General features: G+C 47.7%; 1 pseudogene; it reads right to left on the reverse strand.

Annotated features, from left to right (window-relative positions):
* Positions 1 to 8,743: 8,743 nt before the first annotated feature.
* LOC139230714 (U2 spliceosomal RNA) lies at positions 8,744 to 8,974 on the reverse strand (annotated as a pseudogene).
* Between the last annotated feature and the right edge of the window lie 3,700 nt (positions 8,975 to 12,674).

The raw sequence follows: 12,674 nt of genomic DNA on the forward strand, positions 1-12,674 counted from the left end.
GTAGATTCACATCCCACTCCAGGAACTTGAGCACATAAATCTAGGCTGACACTCCGTCTTTTGGATGAGATATTAAACCAAGGACTTGCCCACTTAGTCCAGTGCAGTATTGGAAGGCTGCCCATTGCTAATAGCTGAAGCCACAAACATACATCCCCTGAACCCCTGGATTAACCTCTGCAAGCTCATTGTCGGGATCCACTATTTCTTCCTTATCTTTTTAGCAGATTCGAAAAGTTAGAGACAGTAATATGTCTGAGAATTAACTTCAATGATCTTGTTTCTAAACATTCACTTAAAACTTCACACAAAATAGTGCAATTTAGCCCTATGTCTAAAACCATCTGTGCAGGGAGCTTCGAGGGGGAAATTGGAAGAATGGCTTATTCAGGCCCGTTCACGTCACCTGATCATGAAGGTAGGTAAAAGTTCCTCCTGAGTGAAGCGTTGCATCTCTTTAATGGTCCAGTTCCTGCTGGATTCAACATTATGTTATGACCCTTCTTTGAACAGATTGCTGAACAGGCAACAATCTCCTTCTCTTACACTCTCCACTGCTGTGATCAAAAGCCGGTGTTTTAAAAGCTTTTCTGCTTTAACCTAACAACCTTTTTAGGTCCATATTATCCAACCGGTGGGGGAGGTCAGGAACTTGAGCAGCGGAGAAGGTCAGGAACCCAGGGTGGGGCGGGAGGTCAGAAAATTGGGTGGGTGGAGAAGGTCAGGAACTTGGGAAGGGGGTGGATTGGAGGTCAGGAGTTTGGTTGAGGGGGATAATGTCAGGAACTTGGTCAATGGGAGTAGGAACTTGTTTGGGGTCTAATTACACATTCCACGGGTGTTTTGTCCTCCAAGGGAACCAATCAGAACTTTGGTGTTGCAAATACACATGTCCTCATCAAATTAGCTGATTTATTTAATAATCTATATGTGCCTATCCTCACAGAACATTGTCTTGAGCCTTTCAATTCATGCTTCTCCAATGTTATCAGTGCAATTGAGGGGAAAAGACAGGATTTGCGAGCGCAGTTTAAACCAGTTCCACTGTATTAGAATACTGTAAAAACACATCACAATTCTTATACTTATGATCAACTCTTCTCCTCAGCACTCAGATTACACTCAGCAACCTTCCCGAGCACGCCCTCTGAAACAACCACCCTTCAAATGGCTCCTGGATCCACTCCCTCTCCATAATTATCTCTGAACCTGAAAGCTGGCTTTGTGGAGGCAGCAAGCTGACTCCATGCTGTCTACTCATCGGCTTCATCCCGCCAACAGGACTTCTGAATTTAACTTTGGACTCTTTCATATTGTCTACTCACGGTCCCCGGTTTATAACTAAGCTCCATTTTTTCTACAAAACCTGAATTACCACTCTGTCCATTTGTGCGCACATTTCCGGTGTTGATCCGATGCCCATTACTTCTATCTCCCTTTTTTCCCCTCACTCCATCCTCAACCTCCAGGCTCGACTATTCCAATGATCTCCTGACCAGCATCCACCCTCTGTAAATTCCAACTCTTCCAAAACGCTGTGGCCCGAATCCTATCCCGCACATGTCTTGTTGACCCATCACTCCTGCCCTTACTGACCTACATTAACTCACGGCGCCCCAACACCTCAAATTTTAAATTTTTATCATCCTCTTTATATCGCCACATGGCCTCGCCCCTCCCTATCTCCAGCCCCATAAGCACCCACCCCGCCATCAAATTCTCCATTCCTCTGTCTCTGGCCTCATGCACATCCTCCCTTTGGTGGTGCCTTCAGCAACCTCGGCCCCAGGTTCCGCAATTCCCTCCCTGAACCTCTCCACCTTTCAACCACATTCCTTAAACATCTCCTTAAAACCCATCTTCCTGAGCAACCTTTGAGTCACCCCTCCAAATTTCTCCATCTTTGGGTCTGGTCCATTGTTTTTTAATAAGTCTCAGAGCTTCCTACATTGAATAACACTTATGAGAATAAATATATCGATGTCTCTCTCCCAATCCTGAGCTTCATGTTGAGCTACACTTCCTACTATTCAGTTCCTCTTCGCTTGTTCCGTTCTTTAAATCCAATGTTTGAGCGGCGAGATGTCCAGCCAGATGACGTTCTTTGTCCTCCCTTTTCTCTGCCTTTTGCACCTTCTCACCGACTCGGCTTCAGGTAAAAACCCTTTCTATAAGTCTCCTTAATCTGACGGTGACAGCATGGAGCTGTTTCAGTTGAAAGAAAGATGAACATTTAACAGCAGCGCTGAAGTAAAAAACAAAGACCGGGAGACTCGCAAACTGTAGTTCCCACAGCGACTCTTGTCTGTCGATTGCACCCGCTCAGTGCCAGACAGGAGCCTGGGATCTTTACTCTGTCGAGGATGGACACAGTGGGGGTGAAAGTCAATTTCAGACGTATTGGAGAGAAATTGGGAATGGTAGCACAATGATTATGTTACTGGACCAGTAATCCTGAGGCCTGAACTAATGATCCGGCCAGGCCAGTTCAAATCCCACCACCGCAGCTGGGGAATTTAAATTCAGTAATGGATTTGCAGCATCTTGCTGTGGTAGCATTGGTGGTACTTCTCCAGTGCTTTGTGGTGCCTGCTGTACACAGTCCATGTCTCTGAAACAGGGCGGGTATCACTACTGCTCTGTGGACCATGAGCTTGGTGTCGGGTTTGAGGTCTTGGTCTTCAAACACCCTCTTCCACTGGCACACTGAAGCCAGTGTTGAACTTCATCATCGACGTCTGCCCTTGTTGACAGTAGGCTCCCGAGGTATGGAAAATGGTCCACGTTGTCCAAGGTCTCGTCATGGATCTTGATAATCGGGGGGCAGTACTGTGTGGTGGGGGCAGGTTGGTGGAGACCCTTTGTCTTATGCATATTTAGTGTAAGGCCCATACTCATGTGCACGTTGGTGAAGCTGTTGACGATGGTTTGGAGTGCGACCTCCGAGTGTGCGCAAACACAAGCGCCGGCTGTGTATTCTAATTCAATGATAGAGGATGGGACGACCTTGGATCTGGACTGGAGACGATGGAGGTTGAACAGTTTCCCATTTGTTCTGTCCACCCCAACAGGGAGCTTATTAAGGGTGAGATGGAGCATTCAGCAAGGAAGATCAAGAAGAGCATTGGTGCGATGACACAACCTTGCTTGACCTCGGTCCACAGATGTATTGGGTCTGTGATGGATCTGTTAGTCAGGATCACGCTTGCACGTCATCATGAAGCTGGTGGAGAATCGTGATGAACTTTTGAGGGCAGCCGAATTGAAGGAGGACACTCCATAATCCCTCCCGGTTGACAGTGTTGAAGGTCTTTGTGAGGTCAAAGAAGGCCATGTACAGAGACTGTTGCTGCTCACTGCATTTTCTTGAATTTGACGTGTGGTGAAGATCATGTCCATTGTGCAGAATCCGCATTGCAACTCCGGAAGGAGCTCTTCAGCCATAGGGAGAAGACGATTGAGGAGGATTCTTGCAATTACTTTCGCTGTGGCTGACAGCAGGGAAACTCCTCTGTCATTACCGCAATCAGACTTGTCACCTTTCTTGAAGATGGTCACGATTATAGTGTCTCTGAGATCCCCTGGCATGCTTTTCTCCTTCCAAATAAGAGAAATGAGTTTATGGATTTGCACCAATCGTGCTTCTCCACCATGCTTTACTGCTTCATTGGGGATTCCGTCTGCTCCTAATGCTTGTTGTTCGTCAGGTGTCAAATGGCCTTTTCAACCTCATGCCGGGCTGAGGTTGTGCTGAGGTGGTGGCGGGTAGCATGCTGCGGGATGGAGTCCAGGACATTTGCGTTGAAGACAGAGTCTCGGTTAAGGAGATCTTCGAAGTGCTCCTTCCAACAGGCACTGACTGCCTCTCTATCCTTGATGAGTAATTCTACATCCTTGGCCCTCACTGGGGTAGGACCTTGGGTGCTTGGGCCATAGGTGGTCTTGACTGCACTAAAGAATCCATGCATGTCGTGGTTGTGGGCTAGTTGTTGGATCTCCTGCGCTTTTTCCACCCATCATCTATTTAGGTCGCGAGTTTTGTGTTGGACCTCTATAGAGCTGCTTTCTTGCTCTCAACTTGTGTTACTTAGAACATGATCTTGTCATAACCAATCACCTTGTTCCATCAGAGAGACAAGTACAAGGCCTCAGGTCAACACCCTCGCTCCAAGCACTGGCATCTGCTCGATTACGTCATTATCCGAGCAAGGGACCGCAAGGACGTTCACATCACCCGCGCCATGACAGGAGCTGATGAATGCTGGACTGACCACTGCCGAATCTGCTCTGTCATTTTCATCAATGTGGCCCCAAAACTGCGGCAGCATCAGAAATGCAGCCACAGGAAATTTAACGCTGGAGCACTCAAAGACCCTGCTAAGAAAGCACCCTTCAGCCAGCGCCTCACAACCAATCTGATGATTTCCAGTGAACCGGAGACACAGAGTGTCCACAGTGCCTGGTCTGCCCACAAAGTCACCATAATTAGCACGTGTGAAGAGACGCTTGGTCACTCCACCAGGATACATCAAGACTGGTTCGATGAGAACGACCAGGAGATCCAGGAGCTGATAAGCCGCAAGCGCATGGCATTCTTGAACTGGAAACAACAACACAACTCGACCGTGAAACTGCTGGATTGTCGGATCTGGTTTAGTCATGTCCTTTAGGGAAGGAAACCTTTCCTGGTCTGGCCAATATCTGACTGCAGACCCACAGCAATGTGATTGACTCTTAACTGCTCTCTGAATTGACCTAGTAAGCCACTCAATTGTAACAAACTGCAACAAGAAACAATAATAAAACTGGATGGACCACTCGGCACTGGCTTTCGACACGACAAAGGCATATTCAGCCCAGTCGACCCTGAAAACTGCTCCTCACGAACATCTGGGGACTTGTGCCAAAATTGGGAGAGATGTCCCACAGACTAGTCGAGCAACAGCCTGACATAGTCATACTCACAGAATCATACCTTTCAGCCAATGCCCCTGATTGCACCATCACCATCCCTGGGTAGATCCTGTCCCATCAGAGGTGGCGGCACATGGTGTACAGTCGGGACGGAGTGGCCCTAGGAGCCTTCAACATTGACTCCCGACCCCATGATGTCTTATGGTATTCAGTCAAACATGGGCAAGGAAACCTCCTGCTGATTACCACCTACCCTCCTCCCTCAGCTGATGAATCAGTACTCCTCCATGTTGAACACCACTTGGAAGAAGCACTGAGGGTAGCAAGGGCACAGAATGTCCTCTGGGTGGGAGACTTCAATGTCCATCACTGAGAGTGGCTGGGGAGCACCAGTACTGACCGAGCTGGCCGAGTCCTGAAGGACATGGTTGCCAGACTGGGTCTGTAGCAGATGGTGAGAGAACCAATAACGTTGGAAAAATCTATTTGGCCTTGTCCGCACTAATCTACCTGTCCCAGATACATCTGTCCATGACAGCATTGGTATCAGTGATCACCGCACAGTCCTTCTGGAGACGAAGTGCTGTCTTCACACCTGAGAACACCCTCCATCATGTGGCACTACCAATGTGCTAAATGGGATAGATTCAGAAAGGATCTAGCAGCTGAAAAGACGCTATGGGCTATCAGCAGCAGTAGAATTATATATCAACACAATCTGTTAACTCATGGCCAGGTATATCCCTCACTACATTGGGCCTCCTGCTGAGTGTACAGCCTGAGGCAGCATTTTTTTTTAAATTTCAAAATATACTTTATTCATAAAAAGAATCTGTACAGTACATTCAATGGCATTTCATTACATTTCGCTGCGGTCAGCAATCCCATACAATACATCTGGGTGCTGACGGCAGTTCCGCTCGTTACATTTCTCATTTTTCTGTTCAAACACGATTCAGTACAATAAACAGGGTACATTGTGGTACATTTATACAAATTACATTTCGTGTGTTACAATACAGTGCCCGGAATGGGTGACGGTACATTTACATTTTTTCTTTTCAAACATGCATTTCATAACACACCTTGCATTGTACATGGCACTACATTGATGTTTACAGATTTGGTGCTCTATGTACACAAAGTGCAAATTACAAATACAGCCCGAGGGAGTTTGGTGCTGATTTCTGCCCCCGGGTTTTCCGTGACAGAAGGGCTTTAGACTGTGGCCCTTCCCCACCATGCCTTTGCGGCGACTGCACCAATTTTAAGTGCGTCCCTCAGCACGTATTCCTGGATCTTGGATTGCGCCAGTCTGCAATATGCGGACGTGGTCATCTCCTTGTTCTGGAAGACCAGCAAGTTTCGGCAAGACCAAAGAGCGTCTTTGACCGAATTGATGGCCCTCCAGCAGCAGGTGATGTCTGTCTCGGTGTGTGTCCCTGGGAACAGCCCGTAGAGTACAGAGTCCTGTGTTACGGAGCTGCTTGGGATGAACCTCGACAGCAACCACTGCATCTCTTTCCAGACCTGTGTTGCAAAGGCGCAATCCTGAAGGAGATGGGTGACAGTCTCGTCCGCCCCGCAGCCGGCCCGGGGGCACCGTGCCGTGCTGCTGAGGCGTCGGCTGTGCATGAACACTCTGACGGGTAGGGCCCCCCTCACCGCCAACCAAGCTACGTCTTGGTGCTTGTGTGTAAGCTTTGGCGATGAGACGTTCTGCCAAACAAGTTCGACAGTCCGCTCAGGGAACCACCCGACAGGGTCCACCGTCTCCTTCTTTCGGAGGGCGTCCAGGACCTTACGTGCTGACCACTGTTTGATGGCCTTGTGGTCAAAGGGGTTTCTTTTGAAGAACTTTTCCACGAAGGACAGGTGGACAGGCATGGTCCAACTGGTGGGGGCGTTTCGCGGCAGCGTGGCCAGACCCATCCTTCTCAACAATGGGGACAGGTAGAACCTCAGCACGTAGTGACACTTGGTGTTTGCGTACTGGGGGGCTGTGCATAGCTTGATGCAGCTGCACACAAAGGTGGCCATCAGGATGAGGGCCACGTTCGGAATGTCCTTTCCTCCACTGTCCAGAGATTTGTACATCGTGTCTCTGCGGACACGGTCCATTTTGGATCTCCAGACAAAGTGGAAGACGGCTCGGGTGACTGCCGCGGCGCAGGAGCGTGAGATGGGCCAGACCTGCGCCACGTACAACAACACCGAGAGCACCTCGCTCCTGATGACCAGGTTCTTGCCTGTGACGGAAAGGGAGCGCTGCTCCCAAAATGCCAGTTTCTGTCTGACCTTGGCAATGCGCTCGTCCCAGTTTTTGGCGCACGCCCCGTCCGCTCCGAACCATATTCCCAGCACCTTCAGGAAATCTGGCTTGACGGTGAAGGGAATGGAGGCTCGGTCGGTCCAGTGACCAAAGAGCATGGCCTTGCTTTTGGTGCGGTTGACCTTTGCTCCCGAGGCCAGTTCAAACTGGTCGCAGATTGCAATCTGCGGACCGACTGCGGGTCCGAGCAAAAGACGGCGACGTCATCCATGTACAGGGAGGTTTTGACCTGGGCGCCTCCGCTGCCTGGGATCGTCACCCCTCTGATGCCCGCATCCTTCCTGATGGACTCGGCAAAGGGCTCGATACAACACACAAACAAGACAGACGAGAGAGGACAGCCTTGCCTGACTCCAGATCTGATTGGAAAGCTTTGAGTTTCCCACCCGTTGATTAGAACTGCACTACTGATGTCTGTGTAGAGCAGTTTTACCCAATTTCGGATGCCTTCTCCGAACCCCATTTTGGAGAGCACGTCCATCAGGTACGTGTGCGATATCCTGTCAAAGGCTTTCTCCTGGTCTAAGCTGATTAAACAGGTGTTCACCCTCCTGTCCCGCACGTAGGCGATCGTATCTCTGAGTAGCGCGAGGCTATCAGAGATCTTCCTGCCGGGGACAGCGCAGGTCTCGTCCGGGTGAATCACCAGCTCAAGAGCAGACTTGACCCTGTTGGCGATGACCTTTGACAGGATCTTGTAGTCCACATTGAGCAGCGAAATGGGCCGCCAGTTTTTGATTTCCTCCCTCTCCCCCTTCTGCTTGTAGATGAGGGTGATGATGCCTTTCCTCATCGATTCTGACATGCTGCCGGCCAGAAGCATACCTCCGTACACTTCCAGCAGGTCCAGACCTATCCAGTCCCACAGAGCCGAGTACAACTCGACCGGTAAGCCATCGCTTCCGGGAGTTTTATTCGTCTCGAAGGACCGGACGGCCTTTGTCAGCTCGTCCAGAGTTAGCGGGTGGTCCAGACTCTCTCACTTGCCGTCGTCTAAGACCTCCGAAATAGACGACAGGAAAGACTGGGAGGCCGCGCGGTCTGTGGGCTTGACGTCGTACAGCCTGGCATAGAAGGATTCGCTGATCCTCTGCATGTCAGGCTACATTTTTTATTTATTTTTTGTTGTTGTTGTTGAAATTCGTAGCCAATCGTTCCAATTCTTTGTCAAATCACAAACGCCAGAGGTCACCTTGGGCCCATTCAAGGATCACTCTGCGCCAATGCTCTTAGCCAAAAGGCCTAGAGCCACTGTACCGTTCCTGGAAGTACTGCAATACCAGGTTCGTGCCATGGAGGTGGATGGATCAGGTCCCCCACACACCTCCGTGGAGGTGGAGGTGGAGGTGGATGGGTCAAACCACCCCACCCACCTGTTTTTTTTTTATAAATTCGTAGCCAATCGTTTCCAATTCTTTGTCAAGTCACAAACGCCAGAGGTCACCCTGCACCAGTCAAGGATCACTCTGCGCCAATGCTCTTAGCCAAAAGGCCTAGAGCCACTGCACCGTTCCTGGAAGTACTGCAATACCAGGTTCGTGCCATGGAGGTGGATGGGTCAGGTCCCCCACACACCTCCGTGGAGGTGGATGGGTCAAGCCATCCCACCCACCTCCTGTTTACAAAAATGTAAGCATATACCTTCCTGACCAGGGAGAAACCACCCGGAGGTCATGGTGGCTGGTCAGGTTAGTTATGCAGATCTTAGCCAAAAGGCCGAGAAGCCACCCCCACCTGTTCCACACTAGGTTTATCTCTGATCATTCAAATCAGCTGTCAGCACCAAAGTAACGAGCGTTTTACGGGTGTGAGCAAACCTCGCCATGGTGGTACTGCCCGTTTTCTGGCCTTATTGGATTGCTCTCCCATAGTCTGTTGCAATGTGAATCAGCAATAAATGGCAGTAAAACACGACTGAAGATTAATTCTGATGAGATCAAGTCTATTTTCCTGATTACTAAACTGAAAATAAATGCGGTCATTTTTAAAATACAGCATTCTTATTGGCTGATGCTCAGGTCTGATTGAAGGGTACCTTCACAAGACAGTGAGGTACAGGTCAATTGCTGCGGCATGCAACCATCAGCAGACTTCTTTGCCACAGGTTTGGGGCCAGTCAGGATAAATCCTACAAAGATCCACAAAAACAAGGCAGTGATTATTTTAAAAACAGAAGGGTTTATTAATAATAACATAATCATGTTATGTTTAATAACGGGGTGATGGCCTTATGTTTCATAACAGAGTTATTATGCTTTATGATTATGCTTTGTTCAATAAGAGGGTGATTTTACTCAAAATTCCTCTGTATTTGCACCCAGAGATACGTGTAACCGAGCTGCAAATCATTTATGCGACCTAAAAGATTGTGCACTTTTGGGTTGAAGTGATTCAAATGCATAAGTACATAAGCCCAAATCTCCTCGAGTTTTTACAGCTTTCTATCGATTCCTCTGCCTGAACACATCTCTGCCCATAAAGCTGCCCCTGCCCCCAAGTTAACAGAGCCTCATTTATGCGTTTCGGCAATTGCACTTGTTGAAATGCTTTCTTCAAATTAAGACCAGATTTTCAGGAGTAACAGGAAGCAGTAATTTTTCTGGTGTTTTAATGCAATTCTTCGAGTCTTTTTTTCTGTCTGTCTTTCTTTCTTGATCTTAGACATTTGCTCAAAATGGAATCGGCCACCCTTTCTTGGGCCCGCTTGATATTCCGTGGCATTGATTTTGATAAAGCTGAATATCGAGTGTCTGATGCGATTCCGCCCATTAGCGCCCGGGGTGAATTTTTACCCCCTGTGACTTCAATGGAAATGAAAATGGAAGGGTGTGGATAACCAGCGGGTGATTCGTACCGCGGGTTCAGTACGTTCTGCCCGCATTTGAATTTCGTCATAAATATGTCGGCCTCTGGAGCTAGGACCCAGTCGCTGGGATGAAAGCTATCGATCAGGATTGGCTGTGAGGGAAATCCCAGGGTGGAGTGTTTGGGCAGAGTGAGTTTAATAATCAAACACAGAGTCTGACTTGTTTCAAAAATATTTAGCTGAGGTTTTTTTCTTTTGGAATAATGCCAAAACCTTTAGAGGAAGTTCCAATTTCTGTAAACATTGTCTGCACTCCTAATATTTTACTGTATTTGGGCTGACTTCCTGTGTTTATGCTAAAAGCTGCTTTCTGAATCCTGAGCCAGAGCTCCAGTATCCACGACTGTGTGAAACTGGGGCTTAAACGCTGTTCCTTTCTGACTCAGCGGCTGGAATGCCACTACTCCATTCTGGGTAAAGCAGAAAAGTTTAGGGGGAGATTTCAAAACGTTCAAAATTATGAGGGATTTTGATCAAGTAGTTAGGGAGAACCTGATTTCAGAGTGCCTTTAACCAGAGGACACAGATTTAACATAATTGTCAAAAGAACTGGAGGGAGGGACGGGTGGGAGGACAATATTTTTTCAGGCAGCAAGTGGTTAGGATCTGGAATGCACTGCCTGAAAGGGTGGTGGAAGCAGATTCAGTAGTAACTTTCAAAAGGGAATTGAATGTCTACTTGAAAAGGAAACATGTTCAGGACTATAAAGAAAGCCTTGGATTTATATAGCGCCTTTCACCACCATCAGACGTCTCAAAGCTCTTTACAGCCAATGAAGTACTTTTGGAATGTAGTCATTGTTGTAATGTAGGAAACATGGCAGCCAATTTGTACACAGCAAGCTCCCACGAACAGCAATGTGATAATGATCAGATAATCTGTTTTTGTTATGTTGATTGAGGGATAAATATTGACCCCAGGGTGACGCCGGGGATAACTCTCCTGCTCTTCTTCAAACTAGTGGCATGGGATCTTTTATGTCCACCTGAGAGGGCAGATTGGGCCTCGATTGAATGTCTCATCCGAAAGACGGCACCTCCAATAGTGCAGCACTCCCTCAGTACTGCACTGAAGTGTCAGCCTAGATTTTGGGGAAAGAGCAGGGGAGTGGGACTAATTTGGATTGCTGTTTCAACAAGACAGCACAGGCACAATGGGCTGAATGGCCTCCTATTGTGCTGTGTGATTCTAGGAAACTAGGTTTGACACCGTAGAACTCTCGCACTACACAACTACAACCCAGTTTCTAGGCTAGTGCAGACCACCTTTCACCTTCAGGGGCTGATCTACATGCTGTAAATTTCTATTTGTTTCCTGTTTTAATTTCAGTTACTTTTTTTTTCTTTTTGTGTCAATCACACGATGGTGGATCCTGATGGCACTCTTTCTATTGGATGTGTATCTTCTGGCAGTGGCTTACATAACAACATAAGGTCCCTCGAGTCTGCTCCGCCATTTAATACGATCATGGCTGATCCGATCATGGACTCCGGTCCATTTCCCTGCCCACTCTCCATAACCCCTTATTCCCTTATCGTTTAAGAAACTGTCTATTACTGTTTTAAATGTATTCAATGTCCCAGCTTCCAGACCTCTCTGAGGCAATGAATTCCACAGATCCACAACCCTCTGAGAGAAGAAATTTCTCCTCATCTCAGTTTTAAATGGACTTATTCTAAGATTATGCCCTCTAGTTCTAGTCTCCCATTATCAGTGGAAACATCCTCTCTGCATCCATCCTGTCAAGCTCCCTCATAATCTTATACGTTTTGATAAGATCACCTCTCAATCTTCTGAATTCCAACGAGTAGAGGCATAACCTACTCAACCTTTCCTCATAAGTCAACTCCCTCATCTCTGGAATAAACCTTGTGAACCTTCTCTGAACTGCCTCCAAAGCAAGTATATCCTTTCGTAAATATGGAAACCAAAACAGCACGCGCAGTATTCCAGGTGTGGCCTGTACAACTGGAGCAAGATTTCCCTGCTTTTATACTCCATCCTCTTTGCAATAAAGGCCAAGATTCCATTGGCCTTCCTGATCACTTGCTGTACCTGCATACTAACCTTTTGTGTTTCATGCACAAGTACTCCCAAGTCCCGCTGTACTGCAGCACTTTGCAATCTTTCTCCATTTGATTTTTTCTGCCAAAGTGCATGACCTCACACTTTCCAACATTATACTCCATCTGCCAAATTTTTGCCCACTCACTTAGCCTGTCTATGTCCTTTTGCAGATTTTTTGTGGCCTCCTCACATCTTTTTATTGTCGGCAAACTTGGCTACGTTACAGTCGGTCCCTTCCTACAAGTCGTTAATATAAATTCTAAATAGTTGGGGTCCCAGCACTGATCCCTGTGGCACCCCACTGGTTACTGATTGCCAACTGAGAATGAACCACTTATCCCAACTCTCTGTTTTCTGTTCATTAGCCAATCCTCTATTCATATATTACCCCCAACCCCATGAACTTGTGCAGTAACCTTTTATGTGGCACCTTGTCAAATGCCTTCTGGAAGTCCAAATAAACCACATCCACTGGTTCCCCTTTATCCACCCTG

Source organism: Pristiophorus japonicus, chromosome 19 (genome assembly GCF_044704955.1).
Source record: "Pristiophorus japonicus isolate sPriJap1 chromosome 19, sPriJap1.hap1, whole genome shotgun sequence".
In the NCBI taxonomy this organism is placed as follows: domain Eukaryota; kingdom Metazoa; phylum Chordata; class Chondrichthyes; family Pristiophoridae; genus Pristiophorus; species Pristiophorus japonicus.